Source organism: Simochromis diagramma, unplaced genomic scaffold, assembly GCF_900408965.1.
Source record: "Simochromis diagramma unplaced genomic scaffold, fSimDia1.1 OVJJ01000631.1, whole genome shotgun sequence".
NCBI classification, from domain to species: Eukaryota; Metazoa; Chordata; class Actinopteri; order Cichliformes; family Cichlidae; genus Simochromis; species Simochromis diagramma.
This window is the reverse complement of record NW_024387500.1, coordinates 106,396-130,941: the sequence shown is the minus strand read 5'-3', so window position 1 is coordinate 130,941 and position 24,546 is coordinate 106,396. Positions and strand designations below refer to the sequence as shown.

The window sequence follows — 24,546 nt, the reverse complement described above, 5'->3', positions numbered from 1 at the left end:
GAAAACACTGAGCGACTGTTGAGGCCTTTATTAGTCCTACAAAACATAACAGAAATATTACAATAAAACACAGAGGCCTTTATTGTCACGTCCATCGTACTGTGACTCCTCAGCACATTCATCTCCAATCAGCAGCTTCCTTCACTGACCCAATCACAGGTCTCAGGCCAGCTGTTGTACTCAGGTTTGGATTATTTGCTGAGGTTTTAGATCTCTGGACCAAAGCCTTTAAAAGGAAACAGTCTCTCAGAGGTTATATCAGTAAATATGATCTCACTGTTACAGTGATCATTCACCATCTCTGATTAACCTCTGAAGAGACACATTTGGTCCTTAGCGACGCCTCTGTCACAGGCGTCTGTCAGAACAACAGCGTGTGTTTGATACAGTCCATCATGAAGAGAAGCAGTTTTTCTTCTGAATTAGTGAAATAACTGGTCTGTAAATTACAGTAACACGAGTGTCATTGTTAAAACACAGTTTATGAAACACTTAATTTGTTGTTAACTTATTGACAACGTAAACATTTGCTGGTTGCCACAGTAACTGATGAATGTGTGGTCACATGACTGAAAAGTAAACAAATGTCACAAAATAAAGAAATGCCTCCAACTTGTGTTACGAGTAGTTAGTGTGCAGAAACACGGCTGCAGGGTCAGCCCTCCACAGTCGCTCATCAGGCTGGTCGCAGCGCGTTTGCCTGTCTACTGATGTCTGCATGAGCAGAAACACCAATTTAAGTGATGTTATGTAATTCAGGATTCAATCAATGTGTCAGTGTTTGTTACTTTGTTACATTCATTTTTTAACCACGTTATTTTGTTGTGGGATGAACTTCTGCAAACAACAACATATGGCAACAAAAAACAAAACTTGCAGTTGGAATCGATGGAGCTGTGAGATGATGGGATGTCGACTGGTTCACTAACCATTAACATTTGGGATATTAGGATAACAGTAGCGTGTAAACATAAGCAGTGCAAAGACTTCCTATAACGACACATTTACAGTCTAGTTTGAGGAATTAGGGTGAAGAGACGGTTGATGTTTAACCCTCCCTTGGTTTGACAGCTCGCTCAGCCAGTGAGTTATGAATGATGTTCTTGATAGACTCCGCCCCTGCGCCTTCTAGGAAAGTGCGGTGATCTCCCTCGATGACGTGGACCGACACCTCGCCATCACAGACCTGAAGAAAGACGCAGTACACAGTTTGAACATTGGAAGGCTCAGACTGAGAGTTTATAGAAAAACACGCACAGTGAAGATAAGTACTACAGACTGATGTAAATGTGCATCGTTACCTCGCTGAGCTTATAGTCAGCTCCCAGGTTTTGCTCATATTCGCTGCTGGTTTCGGCGCGCAGCAGCTTCACGCTGCCGTGGTGGTTTGCAGTAGGTACATATGCATCAGCAGCCTTTAGCTTGTAGTAGAAGGCCGAGGCTGCAAAGTGCAGTGAGTCTCGGTCGATGTCCTTGTGAGTGGAGGTGATTAGGTCCACGGCCACACTGACGCGTGCATTCAGGTCTGACAGCGGGAGCAGAGTCTCCAAAAGCTGTAGGATGTAACCATGGAGACGACTGTAAGTTCATAGCAAACGTTACCGCGTGCTCGCGGAGATATTATTGTTTTCAGAAAAGTAAGTGACACATAATTAATGAACATCACAGATCTTATATATATGAAAATGCAAAATGAAGATGTTTTGATATTCAGGAGTTACAAATGTCAGCTTTCAGTGAGAAACTGTACGAAGCTTTGATTTAACCGCATGCTTTACTTTAGTCTCCATAACAGCTCCAAACATCACATCATTGTTGAGTCAAACCTGCACCACACACAGACTGTGCTGGAACAGCAGCTCCAGACTGTGTTACAGTCACCATCTTTACCTTACAGGCGCCGTGAGGCAAAAGCTCAGGTTGTGTGGCCTTTAACGCTGATGCCACATAAAGGAATACTTGTGTGTGAACCTGTGGGTCAGAGACAGTATACCTTGTTGTATTCAATGCCAGTGAACTGCTGGATGAAGGCACACAAGGCTTCAGTCTCAGCCTCAGACTCGTTGCCGGGTGTTAGCTTGGCTCTGTAGCTCTGCAAATCAAAAACACAGTTAAACCTGTTCACATGCAGATCATGTGACCAGAGCTCATCCTTCAAAACCAACATCACACACGCTATACAGCATATACATGAAATAAAGATGCGCGAGTGTTTCTCTGACCTGTGTGTACGCCGCCACATATGAATGTGAGCCATCAAAGAGAAACAGGAACTCCACAGGCTGATTCTGGGTCTGCAGCTGAGAGCACATTTCAAATGCTACACAGGCACCAGAAGAATATCCAGCGACTCTGTGCAGGCCGTCCGGCTGCACCTGCCTGACGCAGCTCACATAGTAGGCAGCCAGGGACTCAATGCTATCCAGAGGAGCAGCTGCAAAGGAAACACATGAGGGGAGTTAGTTTGGCTGCACAGTGACATAAACAGCTGATGCACAACATGTGAGTGACAAAGGTCTGAGAACAGAACCACAAACTTTTAAACTGTGACTGTGAAACAAAGAAAACATGAAATCACATCAGGTCTTTGATTTTCCTCAGGCCATTATGGAGGGAGCTGTACATGTACAAGTGTTTGTAGTTTCACCTTTGAACAGTCAGACTTTCAGCTTTAACACATTTTGCTGTTTAACAGTTACACACGTTTTGATACACATGATTGTGACACCTGGTGAGGACGCACACTCATCATTTGATGACGATGGTTCAAAGTGTTGATTTTGTATTTTAAAGTTTTTCTCTGTGACTGTAAAGTCATTTTAATATGAGCCCCATTATGCTGACAAACCCACACAGACGATGCACACAGCTCAGCAACACCAACAAGCCTGAAACTCAAACGACATGAAAAGTTATCCATGAGGCGCCAAAAAACAACAACAGCTGCAGCAAAGGCTCTTTGTACTGTAAGATGAAGATCCTACAAAAGTAGGAAGCCTCACAAACCACATGTAGACTGGTTGTGCAAACGCCCACAGACCCTGCAGTCGAGAGGATAACAAGCTGCTCCAGTGATCATGACCAGGACACAAACTGCTTCCTCCTGAATCAGAGGCCTGACTGACAGACACACCCTGGCATAGAGGAGGCTGAGGAGTGTGACAGTTGGAGCACACGCTCAGGTCTAGGTCTTTAAACAGGGGAACCACCACCCCAGTGTGCCAGTCCAGAGGCAGCATCCCAGAGCTTTACGCAGCGCCGTGTCAGCCAGGACGGCCCTGCAACACCCAGATCCTTCTCATCAGCCTCAGGTCTGTCCTAAACCCTAGCAGGAGCTACCACGACGCGTACCACAAAATGCATCGCACTGGTTCTTCCCAGTAGTTCAACTCCTTGGAACTGGTTGTCTGCTTGCCAATGAATCCTGCTTATTGGTTCCACTTGTGCTACAATCAGGACGAATTGTAGTGGCGCAGTCTAAAGCTGGATATGAATATTACTTTTATGTTTATTGCACAAAAGGACGCGAGTGCTAAGGTGCAAACTGCGCCTGGACAGACAGCATGCTAGCTCCAAGCTAGAGCTCAGAGCGATGAGGAAGCTGAGCTTCAGCAGGTAACAGAGGCGGTGATGATCAGTCGAGCTGTCGCCTCTGATCATGTTTCTACGGCACCAGCACAAACACACAGTGTGTTTGTGTGACTGCAGGTTTATATTGTGAAATGTAATCATGAGACAGCGCGCTTCACAAAGAAAGCACTGTAACAAGTAACTAATAGACAAGTAACTAATTACTTTGTCTTGGGAGTAATTAAGATAGAACACTTCTAAAAAGTAATGCAGTATGTAACAGAGTACACCCATGACCCAAACACTGATCACACCTCCAACATACACAAACATTTGACATCATATAACTGATTCATAATGAATGTGTTTGACTGTTCTCTCACAGTGGAGCCGATAAGAATCAATAATAGAATCAATAAAGGAATTGATTCCATGAGTGACGTCAATAATGGAGTCCGTTTCCATCCGCAGACACACTGCAACACTATCAGCCCAGAACCCGGACCTGGACCCGGCAGTGTGGGATCCTGCTGAGCTGTGGACGTCCTGAAGGATTCTAGATTTGATTGACTTCAATCACAAAAAGCTTCCTCAGAGTCGAGGCTGTGCTGAGGAAGGCGGACACACCAAATACTGACTGAAGTCTACAAACTGTTCCTGACTGCATCCACCTGAGTCTGCACACGTTTCATAAACGACTCTGCATATTTCCTTTCAAAATGCAAAGTGCACAGTAGCTCCTGCCTGTTGTGCAGGACTCGGTATTTTCATTGTCTTTAAAGTATAACAAACCTTTGGTGCACTGCAAGCCGTAGCAAGGCACGCTGAGCTTAGAAGCAAGTGTCTTAAAGGCTGCGATGGAGCCCTCGATGGGATGTACCAGGAACAGCGGCCCGTCCTGGCTCTTCACCTTGTTCAGTGACATCACAGTAGGGCTGCTGGGGCTGACCATCAGCTTGGTCAGATCAGACTCCAACACAGAGCGAACGCCGTCCTTCTTAGCTGTGGTGTGTGGAGATGTACTCAGTTATGTTTGTACACATGATAACACATTTCATACTAACAAGAGTCTTAACAGCTCGATTTAAACAAATACATAAGTGCTTTTTTACAACCTGAAACCTTTTCAAAGATCTTTCTGCATTTAAAAAGCAGCTCTTCATACCGCTTTGTCCTTCTGGCTTGCTATTGGCCAGCTCTCACAACTTGTTAATGGTGAGCTGGCGGATATCCCTCATGGCCATGACGATGTCATAGTCGCGTTCCAGAGTCTGGCGAACCTCAACGCCCATCAAAGAGTCCAGACCCAAATCAGCCAATGAGGTGTCAGCATTCAGACTGCTGACATCCCGCACACCTGTGATTGAGAAGAAGTTAAAAACAACGAAGAAATGAGTCGATGTCTGTGATACAAAGTAACCTCAAAGATCACCAAAGCGACTCAGGACGGCGGTCTTTTCTTATATAACACCTTTATGAACGCTAGTTTGGTATAACCTGACGCTTACCTAGAATGTGAGCTACAGCGTCCACCAAGTCTTTCCGGTTTCCTGCTTCACTCTTTACGACCGTCCTCTCCGCCAGCACAAAGCTGGACACCACTGGGTGCTGCTGGCACAGGAAGAAGTCCAGCACTTCCAGACAGGAGGCCATGCGCTGCGGGAGGCTGCCACCGATCACAACGTCATTCCCACCCATGGTCTCTAGAACCACCCCAACATCACCAATGGCACCCCACTGGACTGCAAGTCCAGGCAGGCCATCATAGCGGCGCTTCTCACACACGCGCTCAATCGCAGAGTTGGCGTAGCCATAATTACTTTGGCCAGCGTTGCCACGGCCACAGCTGACTGAAGAGAAGGCCACAAAGTGTCTGAGCTCTGGACACAGTTTCCTTGTTACTCTAGAGAGGGGATGGAAACATCCAGAGATCAGCTCATGATGGTGCCCAGTGACACACAGAGGGAGGAGCCACTCTTCTCACTTACCTGTCCAGGTTGATGGTGCCGTCATTTTTAGGTTTGTTAACTTTGAGATAAAGCTGAGGAGTTAAATTCTCCAACATACCGTCTTTCAACACCTGAATGCAAACAAACATCAACAAACGGTCACTTTAAACGTTAACTGGCAGTAGTTTAGCTGTTAGCATGTTAGCATCTGATAATTGAGAAAATTGAGTCGACATTGTTAGCATCGTTCTTGCTTTTGTTTTCGTTGCATGTCATGTGACACTGCAGCTACTGAAGTCCAACAAAGGGATCTGACCATCATTCTAGTTTGCAGTAATAATGCAGTAATAATGCAGGATCCAAACACTGACAGCAACGTCAGCATTAGACAGCGAGTGAGGCGGCTGCTGGAAGGTGGACAACGTCGTAAATGTAAACAAACCGTCTTGACAGAGAAGTTACTTTAGAAAATAAAACTCTGAATGTATTGTTTCAAAATAAAAGTAAAGAAAGAAAGCTACTGTTAGGTACTAGCACTGGTACAAACATGAAAGGTAGCACTCTCCCCTGCTCGATGTAAAAAGTCACTGCTGCCTCTAACACATCCACGGCTTGTTTCTGGGAGGGGCAGTTACCCCCCCCATGGTTAGTTAGTGACACTGAAGAGCAAAAGTATGGAGGGCTCGGCTCAGTGACAGCTGCAGCAGCCAAAGTGCACGAACCAGATACTGTATATGTAGTCCAAATTTAGGAAGGACCATAAAACCTGTGAAACATGATTTTTCCAAGGTGACACATATAAATAACTAAAGGGACTCTGACCATGGCTAGGTGAAAGTGAAACTGTGCACATCAGTAGGAGCACCGTGTCATCGTGCATTACCGTTTCTCACGCCTGATCTAGAAGTCAGCACCAGTTTGCGGGCTCCCCTCTCCATCAGCCACTGAGCAAGCTCCAAACCAAACCCCCCGAGCCCCCCAGTTATAATGTAGGAGTGGGACAAGTGGCAGAAGGTGCGACAGATAGCTGGCAGAGACAGAGGGGAAGCAGCCTGTACAGCTGCTCCCTGTTCCTCACAACGGACCTGTGAGAAAAGAAAAGCTGGTCAGAAGATAAGCAGCAGTCCAGCCACTCTGCAGTCACAGTAACATACCAACCACATGCATGTAGGGATGGGCAGGTCCAGTACAAACACCTCACTCACCTGAACCAGGACCTTGCCGATGTGCTTGCCCTGAGCCATGTATCTGAATGCTTGCTCCACTTGGTCCTTATCGAACACTGTGGTTCTCAGAGGCTGAACTACTCCTCCCACAATGCCCTGCTGCAGACACTGGGACACCTCCTCCCACTCTTGGTTGCCCTCTTCAAAGAGAGCATCCAGCAGGATACCATGGAAAGCCACATTCTTAAGGAATAACGCCATGCCTGAAGGAATCACAGCAACGTGACAGCGTTTGTCAAGGCTTCAAGAATCATTTATGACAACAAAACTCTGGTTAACACCTGCAGGAACCTTAAAAAAACTAATAAAACATGTTTATATATTTATCTATCCTGTTGTCAATAAACACCACATCCACTGACCCAGAGGAGTGTTGTTGGAAAGGTCATATTTGCCGATCTCCAGGAATCGTGCGTGTCGAGCGAGGCAGCGAACACTGGCCTGCAGCTTCTCCTCGGCCAGAGAATTCAGCACCACATCCACGCCTGAAACACACGCAGCAAACACGACGCCACATACAGTCAGTGTATAACATGGAAGTATAACTGAGTGGGGATTACTCAGTTCACACAACTGTTACTTGTTAAACTCAAAAACCTGCTAAAGCTTTGTGTGCATAAGTCTTGTTCCAGGACATTCTTGAGTTCCTCAACATGGAGCAAAGTGTCTGCAGTACACGTGCCGTGTTCCACACCGGCTTTAAAGTCCCACAGAGGAAACATCAAACATGTTAGAGGAGGCGGAGCTGACAACGACGAACAGCACCAGTGCTCACACAGAAGCACACACAGTCATCGATGCAGCACTGGGAGGAAACACACTGGCACCGGTGCACGATGCACATTTCACCAATGAGTTTACAGTGCTGCTGAGCAGCAGCACTGTGACCGGACGGGGAAAATTACTACTGAAAGAAAGACGAGAGATTCTGGACTTAATGTCCGTCTCTGGATCCAGGACCTCGACACAGGAAGTCTGGACCGGCTCTCTGTTCAAACAGTCCAGCCTCTGATCCTTTGAGTATAATCCATAAGGCGGTGCAGAGCCTGGATGGAGCCGACGGGTGGGGGCACTGCCTCTGGCCTTCACATATCTCGCCTGCCTACTCAAGCCGGGCCCCGAGCAGCTTTGCAGGCCCAGCTTTCATCAGCCACTCACAGCAGCTCCTCTGCTCTTGGAATACGACTGTGTTCAAAGGCTGGAGTAACCTGTAAGTGCCATTTATACTAATGTATATCAATACTCAGGGAATATTGTTTGGAAGAATGGTCTTCCATCCCTGCAGCAGAGCACAGGGAATGATTGCTGACTGCTAATCCAAGATATCTGATGTCATGTCAATCGTCCCCTGAAGCACTGAGCAGCTACCTTTGCCTTGTGTGGGGAGCAGAATGTGCCGTTCAAAGGAAGTATCTCTGGAGTTGGTGAAAGCCTCTGCTGATAGCTGAGGGAATCTCTTCTGCAGGTACGTCCGCTTCCCCATTGAGCCTAGACAAGAGGCCCCGCCCCCAAAGTTGGGGTAAAAAGACATGAGATATAATTACAACTTATTAGCAAGAGGCTTTAAAAGAATCTATAATAAGAGTTTGATGTTGTTACTGTGAGTCTGTGTGCGAGTGTTACATACTCACCGACTGTAGTGAACACTCTGCACTTCTTACTGAGCGCTATGGCGATGGCAGCCTGGCCCACGCCTCCTGACCCCGAGTGGATGAGCACGGTCTCTCCAGGGCGTAATCTGCCACGCACTACCAGGGAGTAATACGCTGTGGCATAAACCACTGGCACAGAAGCTGCTTGCTCCAGTGTCCTGCAAACACACACACACACACACACAATAAGTGTGTGGTTTATGTAGCAGGATGTAACTGTGCTGTATGCTGGAGAAACTGCACAGCAGCAGCTTCATGAATGAGACTAATGAATAAATGAATCCTGTGTCAGTGCTCCGCCTTCAGGCTTGGACACTGAAGACTGTCTCACCTAATAATCGAGTACTTACACAACGCCTGTCTGCTCATTCACACACACATTCATACAGTGATTCTTTTATCTAAAACACGGACACACACGGACGCACACACACACACGTCACCATATCAGCAGGTGTCTGTGAGGGTTCAGCTAAAGAGGATCTTTGTGTTACAGATGTGTAGGACGTGCTGTTACTGTGTATCTGCAGAGTTGATACAATGTTTCTGATCACGCGTTTAGTTTGAACTTTCAGCACAAACAGCTTCATGTGTGCAAACAGACTGAGGACCACTGCCAGTTAAACTAGTAACTACTGGCATCAGGTGAGCTTCTATGAAGGCTGCTGATGATTAAAAAAAAGATTTCTTGTATTTTAATGTTCATGTTAAACCTGCTGAGAACGTTCAGAGTTCTCCGCACACTGACCAGCTGTGGGGAACCTCCCAGAGGAACCTTCTGTCAGCGTCCACGACCGTCGCCAGGCCTTTGGCAGGCAACAGCCCCATCACACGACGCCCGCTGGGGTCGCAACCAGAAAACTCCATACCCAGCATGCACTGCTTTAAAGCCTGGTCCCCTTTACAACAAATAACAAATGGAAAAGGTTTGTCATGTGACTGTGAATGTTCAACAACAGCATCACACACTACGACCCAGCAGAGTGTGGCATTACTTGGTGTGTACAGACACACTACCTGGGATGGCGTCAGGCGGCAGCTTGCCAGTGGCCAGCATGATGTCTCTGAAGTTGAGCGAGCTGTAGTAGACGTGGCACAGCTGCACAGCAGGGCTGCTGCTCACAAAGTGGCGAAGCGGGGACGCGATCCAGGGCAGAGACGACAGGTCACCGCGTGTCAGCACGTTGACGTAAGCGGCCTCGGTCGGCGCTTCATTTACATCTGAAACAGCAAGCAGACAAGCCTCAGTGAGCGCGGGAACCAAGAGGGAACCAAGAGGGAACGAGGCAGTACTGTCTAACTCACTGCTGGGTTCAAACACCTGCAGCAGGTGCGCCTTACAGAGCTTTGTGAGAGAGCACAGCTCTACAATTAAAAGTCATTCTGACGACTGTTTGTTCCATGTAAAATTACAGTTTTGCAGATTTTACGGGTTCATTTTTGTAAAAGTGCAGCTGAATCTCAACTCTCAGAGTGTTGCAGCGTCTTGAAATAGAAGTGTAAATAACAAAGTCATTATTATTCTTTATGTTTGTGATGTCATTCATAGGAAGTGCGTCCTCCACACGTTTAGAGCGCAGGCCGAGACATGTAAAGTGACCTGGACCAAACATGAGTGGATCCTGACACGTGACCATCTACAGCTCATTCGCCTCCTTAAATACGCCGTATGAGTGCGAGTCGAACCATGAGTGATGAGCTGGTGTCTGAAGGTGCCCCAGCGTCCATCCCTGAACATGTTCATGACCAGATCCTTCTGCAGTACTGACTGGATGGACTGGTGCTGCTGAAGACTCGTTTAGATTGGACACAAACACACAGCTGGTGGCAAAGCGAGAGAAGAAACACAAACAGGCATAAAGACACGTTTGTCCTGCTGTAACACATGAATAATACAACAGTGAACCCAAAGTGTTGAACCAGGGCAGACTGAGCGTGACAGACTTTAGCTGGCCTGAAAGCAGAGAACGAGTCCTCAGAGGTTTGAGCCTCTGACTGAGGCCTGTGGGAAAAACTGATCCTTATCATTTGACTTTACACAGAAATATAAGCAACAGAAAGGATCCACTATGTTTCCACTGTACAATGAAGTGTTAACGTCTGAGGAAGCCTCACTGATTACACTCGTGCTGAGTCTATTAGAAACCTGTGCTCTGGCACATTAGTGATCATCAGTAAGACCCAGCAGTGCTAACATGGACTCTAAATCCTGACTGAAAGTCCTGGTGTGATCCTTTCTACATAAAAGCTGCAGTGTGAGAACAACGAGCTGTTAACGATGTCGTACCATATCCGGTTGCCACCAGGCTCTTGCCGTAAACAGTTGACAATTCCCACAATCCCACACTCTGCCTGAGAAGCAGTCAGCCACACTGGATGGTCTGAGGACTCTGACATCACTTCCTGCTGCAGAGCAGAGTCCCCACAGTTAGACTTTTAAACAGCTCAGATCTCTCTCATATATACTTTATGATAACACAGAGAAAACAGCCAATCAGACGAGCCCGATGAGCGAGCTGTGAGTGTTCGGGGACAACGACAGACAGAGAGACGAAAGTGGGACTGACCTTGAGCGTTTCCACCCACTGATAGTCTTTGCTGTCCACAGGCAGGAAAACCGGCTGTTTGCTCACAGACTGACGGCGACACAGAAAGAGGGCGGAGCCGTAGAAAGACTTCCTGACAGCCACCAGGTTAAGAGAAGCCTCTGAGAGCACTTCCTCCCACTCAGCCTTCCAACAAGATCAGAATAATCAAAACTCAGCTGACAGCACGTCACAGCAGGGTGGAAAAATGTTCTGTTTAAACACACCTGTGTGAGGAGTCCCTGCTGGCTGCTGCTCTGAGCAGTGCTGGACAGGAGCGTGCGGAGGAGAACAAACCCACTTTCTTTGGCTCCAGATGCCAGATTTGCTACCAGCAGCCTGGGCTCTGTCCTCACTGGACCCCATGCATGGTTACACAGCACCAGGTCCGCCCCCACAGCAACGTCTCCAGCAGCTGGGCCGGTCAGAGGATCCCACTGAGCCGCAGCAACACCGAGCTCCTCCAGGGGAGCCTGGTGGGGGGCCAGAAGCTCCAGACTGGCCGCAGTCGCAGTGTAGTCCACACGGAGCATGGGCTGGATGTTGAGCAGGGGCACGACGCGACAGAAGAGCTGGCCGTCGTCTGAGAGAGCCTGCAGGAGTCAGAGACGTGAAAATGATGAGTGTGTGGAAATAATCCAGCTAAATCCAGCTGTTTGAGAGTCTTACCTCCAACACTTTGATCCTGCCAGGTGTGCTGTTTTCCACCGTGATGTCGAGGCAATGTCTCAGGGCGTCGTCGACCAGCAGACCCTAGAGCAGGTCGTCTTTAAGCAGGCACAGCCGCTCCTTCTGCACCACCTGCTCCAGCTCAGAGTGGAGGTTCCCATTGAACTCGAGGCCACAGAGCAGGGTTAGCAGCCGCAGCAGGCTGGGCTCAGAAGGCTCACCGCTGGGAGGAGGTGCATCAGAGCCCCCCTGTAACCCCGGGATGGAGAGCTTGACACCATGAGGGGCCATCTTCTGCTGCAGTGTGTGGATCAAAACTGGACACGGAGGACAGGAGAGAAGACGGACTTTAGCACAATGTTTGGTTTGATGTTCGTCATCTCCTCACAAGGAGATCAAAACAAGTCTAACAGGTAACAGCTCTTAAATACATACAGGGAGAAAGATGTGAACAACCAGACAATCCCATCATATCCGTCTCCTCACACAGTTTGGATCAGATCACACGTGCAAACATTATTTTGATCCAGTTATCACTCATATGTTTACTGCATGTGAGTGATGGAGAGATTGTCTGTACCTTTGCAAAGCCTCAGCTGCTCTGCCAGCTTCCCATTGGCTGTAAGGCAGTCCGTCTCCACATCAGGAACAAACAGGAACTCCTCCAGTGTGGGCGGGCTCTGCAGCTGCTGCCGGCGAGGGGCTACTGTGGCGTGCAGGCCACAGATCTGGACTCCACCAGCAGTGATGTTGTCAAGGTAACGGCTTACGTGGACATCAACCGCTGCAGGAATCAAACAGAGTCAAACATCGAGCTGAAGGGGACCAAACGCTGAGAGCGAACAGCAGCCGGTGTTTTACACATAAAACAGTCACATCATGTTGACATGACAGCCACAAACCGCTAAGTAACGATCAGGAGGATCACTGCTGCTGATCTGAAGTGAGAGAGGCAAACACACCTTGCTTTCCTTCAGCGTGCTCGCTGACTTTTTCCAGGTGTGCAGCAGGATGGACGCACACGGAGCGGATTCTGGTCGGCAAACGCAAACCTCCACCCGGCAGCCCCAAGACGATCATCTGCAACATGGTGTCCAGAAACGTCACCCAGTTTCCTGTCCATTCCAGCTTCCCACGGTCTCCTAGAAACAGCCAATCAGATTATTAGAAAAACAGTCCTACCAACATTTATCTGAGTGTAACTAGAATCATGTCCTTTTATGTCCCAGCAGGACAATAAGCCACAGCTCCAGCGTACCTGCTGTGTTTGACTCCAAGATGCCCTGAAAGGTTTTTCCATAGTCGTAACCTCGCAGTCTGAGCTCCTTGTAGATCTCGTGTGCGTTAAGCTTCATCGAGGCGTCGCTCCTGTCGGCAGCTTCCCGGCTGATCTCACTGTTGAATGAATCGAGTGCCGAATCCTCCAGGATGCTCACCTTACCTGAAAACCAGCGATTCTAAATATTCACGAGTTCATACTGAAAGTCAAAAGTCTGCAGATGAGTTTTACTCTGTCGCTGGAAACACTAACAGACCTCTGAGGTTTTGTTGCTCTGGTCACAGAGCTTCACCTCAGCCTGATGGATGCAGCTCGGTGTCATGTGACCTGAGCTACAGCCGGCCTGTGCTGAACCAATCAGCAGCCGAGCGACACGGGAAACCCGTTTAAACGATGCTGCACTAAATAATAAACAATATGTTTGTGGATATAATGTTGTGTGATATTCAGCTACAAATGTAAATGATGTGTAAACTTTGGGATCATTATCAGCAGCTCAGCCTGAACAGTCTGTGTGCTGATGATGACGTACCGCTGACAGTCAGGCTCCCGTTCTCCGAAACCTCAAACCTGCTGGTGGCGGGCATGAGACGCACCTCCAACTGGACCGCACCTGTGACAAACAGTCAACAGCTTCATCCACTGTAACAATAACAATAATAATAACAATAATAATGCACTTATCAAAATCAGGGTTTTTCACAATAAAAATCACAAAAAAAACAATTAAATGTAAAAGATGTTGCTGTTGATTATTTTAGTAATGAAGTCGTCTGTCAGTGACTCCATCGAGTCTGAAACAAAATACTTTTGTCTTATTAATGAAGAAAAATAATTATTCAGAAGAAAATCAGACTGAGCTGCTGGTGCGAGCAGCGTCTAACCCTCATGTGACACAGTGAAGCTCGTTTGTTAAAGACAACATCTGTAAAATGATCTCAAAGGTCAAATTCAACTAGAATAACATCGATATGCAACCGAAACAAAGATGTACATCAGTCTCCTTGAAGGTTTCTGAATTTAATACGGTGGAAGGAAGGAAGGAAGGAAGATTTTCAAACATTAATGCCAATATTGATATTATTTCACTTTCAATCTGAAAAATGTTACAAAAGCCTCGTTTGACGTGGTTTAACACGTCGGTGCGCCGCAGAGTGCCGGCGTGTTAAACGAAGCATGGCAGCCAATAACGAGCGTCGAGGATTTCATCATCCAATCACGCAGTGAGTTCAGGGATTTAAACGTGTGAAATCGTCAGTGTGGCGTAACTAAGACGCTCGGCGGGTCTTACAGAGCTGTAACAATCTCACCGCCTCCACATCTCTTACTGGTTAAAGTGGGACTGACAGGATAGGCACTGGGCCGATCACATGACCTCACCTGCTCGACGAGGTCAGGTGAGGTCCAATAATAGACCAATGCGTTTCGGCTTGTGGCCTTCATCAGGGCCACAAGCCGAAACGCATTGGTCTATTATTAAAGTTGTTCATCTTCCCTCAAGTGTTGCTGGAGTTCCTGCTTTGTGAATTCTTTTATCCTCTCCATGCACCTTGGAAGCAGGTGAAGTTGTGCCAGAAAACTTTTTTTTTTGCTACTTCTAACATTACACAAAGCAAAGGTCTCCATCAGTGTTCATGAAATGCTGGATTCATCCTTCTTGTGAGGGAGTTGCTGGTGAAGATCACGAGCCCTGCTTGATCCCGGCGATGAGTTTCAGTCTTCCTGGTGTTTCTGAAATGATGCCTCTCACTGTGGGTCAACAGAACATCTGGCACAGGACAGCTGTAATGAAATAAATTGAAGAAGTTTTGAAAAAAAATCTTGGAAATGCCCTATATGTGAGAAGCAGATTTTGTAGATAACTAACAAGATAACTAAAAGTATAATTTTCACCATACATTTACTAACCTTGTCATCTCCTGCACTGTCTGTTTTGGGGCGTGTCTTTCCCAGCGCTCATGAGACTGCTTTGCTGCACTGTGGTATGAGGTGCTAACCTGTTGACAGTGTTAATTTTAAAATGTATTCCACCAAAGATTACAGAAGTAACGTATTCTGAATACTTTACAACTACATGAATGTACTATTGCTGTGTGATTTATTACTATTACTGAAGGTTACTCTCCATACCAACACCAACTAGATGTTTAAATCTTAATATAAATGAGTAACAGTAGGTGCACATCAGGTAAGGCTGCACTTTTTGCAGCAATCTCGTATATAAAACAGGTCGCGGCTCCGAACCGTAGTAAAGGGACCTCTGGCTAATACGTCGGGGTCTTTTTTTTTTCCTGGATCACCTGTTGAGAAAGAAAAAAGAAAACAAGCAGAAGAAGACTAGAGCAATAAAATAAACAACACCATGATGATCTATGGGAATATAACAGTAAATACTAAATGTTAAACATTATTGTGCAGCACGTAAGATCGACAGCGCACAGTGTGCTTTAAGGTAGGAGCCAAAAAGGAGCAGAGCAGCGGCGTTAAGGACGTCCTGGCCGTACCTGGGTCCATCAGGTCCTCCAGACGCGTGAGCAGTTTGGTGAGTTTCACCATTTGCTCCAGGAGCTGCGCCTGGATGACGGCCGATCCCAGCAATACCACCGTCTTTCACTCGCCCAGTTTGAGGACCTGCTGTCCCGCGTTGGTCCCAGCATTGCCCGCCTAGACACCAACTACAGACGCTCAATCCCACCTGCAGAGCGCCTGTCCATCTGCTTGAGGTTAGTGTTTAATACGGTAGTCCTTTATTGATACCTGTGCTAACATGGATGTGCTATGCTATCAATGAATGCTGTCGGTGTTTACTGATAGCAAGCTGTGGTACGGAGACGACTGTTTATAATATTTCTAGTGATACTCAGGTCTCATCAAGTCCCGATTTAATTCGATTTATGCCGTTATCAGTGTTTGAATGATAGCATGGCTGTGGTGTCATATCAGTGTATGCTCTCGCTGTTTGCTGATATCAAACTGTGGTATGAGGACCACTGTGGGTTAATCTTTGTAGTGATACTCACTCCTTTCTTTTTATTTAGACCTGGTTTAATTCTGGGATAGTTGAATATTTGTATATAATCCCAGCAGACTGTTTTAGATTATATCTAATATATATCATGTAATTATCCTTATAATTACAAAAGGTTTTATGTAAGATTTATGTTTTGTAATTTAAATCTGACATCACAAAAGTATTTTGGAATTTGAATAATGTATTTTGTAACTGCAGCATTTTGTCCAGGTTCCTTGCCACCAAGGACTCCTTCAGGACCATCGCATTCAGTTTTCGAGTTGGCGTGTCCTTGGTGAGCCAGATCACCCCCCAGGTAGCGACGTCCATCTGGGACTGTCTAGTGGACGACTTCATGGCTGTGCCTTCAACTGCAGACTGGCGGTGCATTGCAGAGGGATTCCAGGAGCGCTGGAACTTCCCTCTCTCCCTCACAGTAGAGGTTGTATCTGCGCTCCATGGAGCTCCGTCCTGAAATTGCGGAGAAGTGTGTGAAGGCAACGTGTGTTCTCCACAATTTTCTGCGCTGTTTGGACAAGAGAGGGGCACCTGCTGTGAGGGGTGTGGCACCTGCTGTGGTGGAGCCGTTGCAAGGCCTGGGTCGTGTAGCAGCAAACAACTCCTCCAGAGAGGCTGTCCTGGTGGGGGAGAAGTTCATGGCCCACTTCTCGGCGGAGGGAGCCGTGTCTTGGCAACCAAAGGAGTAGCCTGTTTGAAGTCTGAGTGACTTCCCCACAACGGCTCTTTTAAGAGCCACCCACAAACCTCTAAAGAGTGTTCCTGTCTTTTTAAAATTTTCTTAATAAATGCAGCTCTACTCCAAAATAAAATAACATCTTTTTACTCTTAAATAACTTGTCTTCACTATGTTCCTATAACCAGTGTGATGCAACCATTTGGGCAACCTTATTAATAGTCATTATTTTCCTGTATGAATCGCTGTTACAGTAAAAAATGTCACTTGCATATATCATATAGGAGACACACACATTGATATATACACTAAATATTCATTTCATTTCTCTATTTTTGTGTTGCCAATTTATGCACCTGCTTGATTTTGTTTAAACAATTATTGCACACTTTCTGTAAATCCAGTGAACTTCATTTCACTTCTCAAATATCACTGTGTGTGTCTCCTATATGATGTATTTAACTGACAATTTTTATTGTGACAACCAACGATTTGTACAGGAAAATAATGACTTTTCACAAGGTTGCCCAAACTTTTGCCTCCCACTGTATTAGAATGTTTTGTCATTAGTATAATATTTGCTGTGTAGTAGAACTGAGACATTAGTCATTACAAATGTTTATTGGAAAAAATATATAAATTCACTAACAAAAACATTAAACATAAATATATAAAATGTAACTATTTACAGAGAGACAGGAATAAAAAGGACTCAGCTTGGAGTGGAAGAGCCTCAGGGAGAAGGAGGAGAAAAATAACAGCATTGTTTCTGCCCTGGAGAGCTGCTGCCTCATCAGACAACGACTGATTGCTAGGGTCCACGGCAGTGATGAGCTTTTCCTCCATACTGAATGAAGAATGAAGGGCTTTGGCTGGATCTGCCCCTTTGACCTAGGTCAGAGCCACGTCACCAGGCTCCTGATTGGTTGTCACGGTGCGATTTGACGCTGGAGTTCAGATTTTTCCAACTTGAGCAGTAGACGCGAAACGCGCGTATGCACAAAATGCAACACAAAAACAGACGCGCGTGGTTTTATTCGTGAGCCAAACGTGCCAGACGCGCTACACTGATGCCCGTTTCACACGTTTTCGCGATACAAATCTGCTTCCAAATTTTCGCGGGACACGCAATCGCGTTCTCTGATTGGATAGTTAAATTTGTGATTGACATGATCTTGGCCAATCAGATGAGAGGAAGAAAAATAGGGTCAAAATTCGTACTTGTAACTTGAAAGTTTAGTGCAGACTTTCACACGTATTTTTTGGATAAGTCCACACACAAATCTTTTTTACACACACAAATCCTGATTTACAAGTACAAAATATTTATGACCACAATTGAGCCCATAGTAGTAAAGCACTGGAAGGATGAGGTGGAAACAGGAAGTGTGTAGATTCAGTGGACTTGGCATCCTCCATCTGCCTCCATGCTCTCTTTACTGGTCTTCTAAAAACTTCTCCTGTAGCTGTTTAAATGTTTAGGATAGCATTTAGAATTCAACGTTTGTCATTACACATGTCTAAATACAGGGTAACAAAATACAGTTTGCATCTAATCAGTAAGTGCAATAAGAGCAGATCATGTATAAGTTCAGTAGAGAGCAGATATACAGATGTACTGTTGTATACATATGTACAGATATACAGATGGTGTAGCATACAGATGTTCTGTATTGCTGTACAGATGGGCAGATCGTCACAGACGTGCCTTCATCTCCTCAACATCAATCACTCACTTGGCACAGAATCGGGAATATGTTAAATGTCTTCAGACTACAGCTCTGCATTAACCCATATCCCTCACTCACCACCAGCTGGAGCATGGGACTAGCGCATTATTGTTCAGTGGATTCAACTCCTACTAGACCACGGAGAAGTGGGTCAGCTCAGCCCCACCACTCTCGCAGGCCCCCGGGTGTGTTCTGAGCCCCTGCTGTACTCTTTGTACACTATGACTGTGTGCCATACCAGCTCCACCACTATCAGTTGCTGACGACCCGTCGTGGGGGCTGATCTCTATCAGAGACGGCTACCTGAAGAGATTAGGTCTGAGAACTGGTGCCGGAAAACCTTTCTAAACGCAGTAGACAAAGGAGTGATAGTGGACTTCAGCACTAAGCAGGAGAGGAACTACCAGACCCCCGTCATCAACGAGTGCCCAGTGGAGAGAGTGGACAGCTTCAAATACCTCGGAGTTCACATCACGCAGGACCTGTCATGGTCCTGTCACATCAACACCGTGGTGAAAAAGGCCCGACAGCGTCTCTACCACCTCAGACGCTTGAGAGACTTCCAACTGCCCTCCAAGGTGCTCAGGAACTTTTACTCGTGCACCATAGAGAGCATCCTGGCGGGAAACATCTTAACCTGGTTCGGGAACAGCACCATGCAGGACAGACGAGCTCTACAGAGGGTTGTGCGGTCAGCTGAGCGCACCATCCGCTCCGAGCTCCCTGACCTGCACTCAATCTACAGCAGGCGGTGCTGGACCAAGGCCAGGAAGATCGTGAAGGACCTCAGCCATCCCAACAACGGACTGTTCTCTCTGTTGAGGTCAGGAAAGCGATTCCGCTCCCTGAAGACCAACACAGAGAGACTGAGGAGGAGCTTCTTCCCGCAGGCGATACGGTCTCTCAATCACACCACCACACAGTACTGACCCACACATACAGTTCTTACACACACTGGACTTTCTGGACTTTGTTTTTGCACAACACTGGTCACTATATTCTTCATTTCCGGTTAATACTTGTACAGCTGCTGTTATTGTGTATATATTTATTTATATTTAGATTTCTTCATACATTCTTATATAGTTCTATATTGTGTATTGTGTATTTTGTTGTACAGTTATTTTATTTTCAACTTTAATTTATATATTTTATCTTATTCTTCCCAGTTAAATTTACCCTTCATTCTAATTTGTGTTGTACAGTTATTTCATTTTTAACCTTAATTTATATTTTATTCCTTCCTAGTTAAATTTACCCTTTTTAATTTTTCATATTTATTTCCTATCTTATTCATAGCCTTTTCCTTTTTGTTTTCTTTAGGTCACGAGCAGTTGTCCAAGCATTTCACTACATATCGTACTGTGTATGACTACAGGTACTGTGAACAAATATACAGATGTGCTACATATATGCAGATGTATCGGTGTGAGGTAAACAGATCTACAGAGTGCTATGAATATATCTACAGCAGTGGAAGCGTAGCTCTCTGAACAGACTGTAACAGTGAACAGTGTAGGCACTATAACAGAGACTCTGTCAGTGTCCTAAAACTATAGCAGTAACCAATGTGAGCATGTGGTGAATGTTGAGAATGAAATGATCATGGTCACTGGGAGGAGGAGTGTAGAAGGGTTCAGTGAGTGTGGATGGAAAGGCTCAGCGGGGGCTGAGTTCAGTAGGGTGACAGCTGTGGGGGAGGAGCTCTTCCTAAACCTGCTGGTTTTAGTCTGAAGGCTCCTGTAGCACCTTCTAGGGGGGAGGAGCTGGAGGAGTTTATTGGCAGGATGAGAGGAGTCCCTGAGAATGATGCGTGCTCGGCATAGACATCTCTTCTTGTGGACATCCTCAATGGCAGGAAGTGGAGTCCCTGTGGTGAAAACTGCCCAACCCGCTGCAGTGCCTTGTGGCCAGCAACAGAGCAGTTCCCATACCACACTGTGACACAGTTGGTCAGGATGCTCTCTATCACATAGTGGTAGAAGTTAACCAGTATGTCAGCAGACATGTGGTTCTTCAGTGTCCTCAAGAAAAAGAGGTGCTGATGGGCCTTCTTGACCAGGCTGGAGGTGTTAGTTTACCAGGTGAGATTCTCAGAGATGTGGATCCCCAAGAACTTGAAGCTGGAGACCCGTTCAACAGCTGTGCCATTTATGTAGGTGGGGACATGGGGGTCTCTGTTCTCCCTCCTGAAGTCCACAATGAGCTCTTTGGTTTTGCTGGTATTCAGGAGCAGGTTATTGTCAGCACCACACAGCTAGGTGCTTTACTCTTCCCAGTAGCAGACTCATCATTGTCTCTGATGAGACAGTCACCGCGGTGTCATCTGCAGACTGGATGATGGAGTTGGATCCGGACCGAGGTCTGCAGTCATAGAGGAACGGGCTCAGCACACAGCCCTGTGGAGTGCCAGTGTTGAGTGTGATGGTGGTAGAGCAGTTATGGCCTGACCTTACATGCTGGGGTCTGTTGGTCAGAAAGTCCATGATCCAGGTACAGATAATAATAATAATAATGGATTGCATTTATATAGTGTCTTGCCCAAGGACACAACGACCAGGGGGATCAAATCGGCAACTTTCCGGTTATAGATGAGCTTCCCAATCCCCTGAACCACGGTCGCCTGGAGTTGCTGAGTCCAAAATCCACAAGTTTGGTGATCAGCTTGGAGGGAATGACTGTACTGAATGCTGAGCTGAAGTCAACAAACAGCATTCTTACAGAAGTATTGCATAAATATCTGAGTACACGTTGGAAGAAACTGCATTCCCAGATCACATCCAGTGTGTGCTGGAAAATTTGCAACGATTCTACAAAAATGTTCCACGTGGTTGTTTTTTTTCTTCCTACTGGTGATGATCCAGTGGAGCTCCAGTCACTCCAGGCTCCCTTGTGGTGCCACAAAACAAACAAACTCGTGCGTTCATGACTGATCCTGCTGCTTCACTTCTGTATGACTTGATCTTTTCATCACGGTTCACTTTGGACAAGCAGGAAACAGAGGTGACGCTGACTTGTGGCTTTGCAGGATGATTCCCTTTAACAACAAGAGCATGCACACAGTTTGTTTTAGGCCACCATGAATAGCTCACATTGTAAATGACAGAGCCAGTATATTATACTGCAGCTTCCACTCACTGTGACAGGATGGCTCGTAGGAGGTGATTACACTCTGCTTCATTGGGTTCCAGTTCAGATTACGGGACAACACATGGAAAGACAGAAACTGGGAACAAATGTTAGAAAAATGTTTACTGTTAGAAAACATTCAGTGAACAATATCAATTTTTCTGTTTGGCAAACTTCAAATCTGAGTCTCCAGAAGCCAGTCAGACAGTAGAGTTGGTATAAACAGAGAGAGGAGATGAAGCTTCTTTTAGACAGAGGAAGGAAAATATTTAGATTCACTTGAAAGGATAATTCTGTATTTTTAGCACTTTCCACTTTCACTTTCATGCCATTAAGCTCTAATTAGCTTTAATTTCACTTCAAATACACGAACACAGAAAAGTAAGAGTGTGATTCTGCCAAAGATAAAACCTAAAATGTAGCATTTTGAAAGGTCCCTGCTCACTGACCCCTCTGTCTCTTCACTGCTGTATATGTGCTGGATTATTTGGACTACATTGCATTGTACAGTTAGACTATGATTGTATCGGTGGGGCTTAAAAACAATGACATTTGTCCACTCACTCACAGTGGATTCATTTTCAAAGATCAGCACTTCTTTAGGGCTGATCTGGAGACATTAACTGGCTCTAGGTGACAGAAAGCGCTGCAAGGACTGAGAAAAAACAGGATTAATCCCTTTTTGGTGCACATCATGACAGCTGGGATTCATGTATTGTGTATATTATGTGTTGAGGTTTTCTCTTTGTGACTGAGGTCCATACTGGCGGTGAGATTTGTATTGAGCGTGCAGTGCAGAGTGATCAGACACACGTGCTGTTCCACAAACAGGATGTTTTTATTATAGTCACTGTAGCAAGTGAGATCAGTGAGAAATAAACCAGGAGAGGTGGAAGGAAAAGATCAAACAACAGATCTTAAGTCCATGATACAATCTGAATGAAGAGAAAAGGCTCACTGTGTGGAAGGCTGAGATACTCGTCACTTCTGCAGACGAGCAGCAGAGACAGTTCAACAGGCCACAGAGTATTTTCCCAAAAGTTTTGGGGATCATCGCGATGCTTTCTGGCAGAACTGAGAGCAGCCTTTGTTCCTTTTGCTCAGCAAGGTTTTCATCTTACAGTGTGATTTAGCAGGTGGGGGAACCTAAAATCAGCTGCAGGGGCTCTTTGTAGAAACTGAAATCAACAACATGTAAGCAGGTATTTCTGTCCTGGCTGATTTCCACCCTCTACACTGACAGTTCACTGTTTACACCATCTTTTTTCTACATTTAAGCATCACCAGCTGAAATTCATATTCATCTCTGTTACACTTGATGTAACAGACCACGAGCACCACAGCCATTGAGCATCAGTCACACAGTTCTTTACTGTAAACTAACCTGATTATCCTGCACTAACCTGCAGAGGACTTTCATGTGCTCTTTAAGTAACACAGTTAGTTTGCTTTACAGCGTGTTTCACAATATGAGAACATGAAGACTTCCATGTAAGCTTTCAGTTTATATCAAATGCCACTGAGCAGTCCTTACCTTTAAATATAAGCTCTCCTCTTCCTGTCCTGTATTCTTTCTCCATCTCTGCGTGAAGTTATTTCAAACTCGTTTCTGTCCCTGTGAAATACAGCAGCGGGACCTTTAGCTGCAACACACTGTGAGAGAAACTACACAAAAACAGCTTGTGTGTTTGCTGATGTTTGTTGGGCTGATAGAAACGTTGCGTTTGAAATTACCTGCCACAACATGTTACTCCCTTTATGCTTGATAGTCTTCTGTAGGGCTCGTTAGATGGCCCACTTGGACCTGTTACTGTGGCACACGTCATCTCTTTGTATGTAACGTCCCCTGGTGATTATTTCAAAGAGGACTGTACGCTCAGAGTGACAGAAACAATAACCCCCTGCAAATTTGTTAAATCAAAAGTAAAAACAAAATGTAAGAAGTCCAAAGTACAGTTATTTGTTTACAATGTAATGAGGAAAAGTAAAAAATACTCCAGTAAAGCACAGATATCTGAAAGTTCTACTTTAGTACAGTAGAGTACAAAGTATTTGTACTTTGTTACTTCCCGTTTGTGACGAACCTTTACTGAGGCGAGTGAGTCTCAGCTCTTTGTTCTGGGCTGTTTGGTGACCTCTTGGATGCGTCGTGGCTGGATGCCCGGCCGCTCCGAGGAAGGTTCACCTCTGTTCCGTGTTTTCCATTTGTGGATAATGGCTCTCACTGTGGTTTGGTGGAGTCCCATAGCTTTAGACATGGCTTTATAACCCTGTCCACACTGACAGGTCTCAATTCACTTGTTTCTGAATCTCTTAGGATGCTGGCATGATGTCTGTCTTTGGAGGATCTTCTGGTCTGTGACACGCCACAGTTAATTTATCTTAATAATAAACACTTTCATTTAGAAAGTGCATTTTGTGTTGACTTGTGTTGTTGTTGTGTAATATTTAAATGTGATGATCTGAAACATTTAAGTGTGACACTTTTTCACACCACTGTATGTTAAGTTATTTTTTATATATTTCTGTCTTTTTCTGGAGTGATCATGATCGGCCACCTAGACCAAAACTGCCAGGGCCGATTTCCTCCCAGTCCAGCCCTGATTCCTCAATCATTCTTGTGGGCTACATCTCTCAGACCATGAAGATTTATACTCATTTTACATAGCGGGCCACATACAGCCCACTGTATGCCAGACCAGTGAAACTCCCCTTACTGTGTAAAGAAGTGACATATTTAACTGTTTTTCTACATGATAAAGAAAAAGCTGCTGTGACAAAGACAGAAATCTGTTGGCACGGCTCTTTGTGCTTAAATCATAAGAAATAAACGTGTAAAAGCCCTGACAGCTCATTGCCCACACTGCACAGTTTTTTCCTTTCGTTTTTTAAACTGTAGTCGTGAAAAAAACAGAAATTTCTGTAGTAAAAACTTTTAATTGTCATTTGCTTGATGATTTTGTGTAGTGTTAAATATCAACACTTCACCGAGTTCCTTTGATTCCTCCGAGGCATCCGATGGAAGACAAAACACTGCTCAGTAGACCATTTAG

The 24,546-nt window shown here is 45.6% G+C and overlaps 1 long non-coding RNA gene and 1 pseudogene across 1 annotated transcript; both read right to left on the bottom strand.

Annotated features, from left to right (window-relative positions):
• Positions 1-13: 13 nt before the first annotated feature.
• On the bottom strand, positions 14-13,589 carry LOC120725671 (annotated as a pseudogene).
• Positions 13,590-19,769: 6,180 nt separating this feature from the next.
• On the bottom strand, positions 19,770-23,524 carry LOC120725664. Its single transcript, XR_005694170.1, has 3 exons — positions 23,228-23,524; positions 21,503-23,108; positions 19,770-21,401 (listed from the first exon to the last, which is right to left on the bottom strand). It is a non-coding gene; the product is annotated as an uncharacterized LOC120725664 (long non-coding RNA).
• Between the last annotated feature and the right edge of the window lie 1,022 nt (positions 23,525-24,546).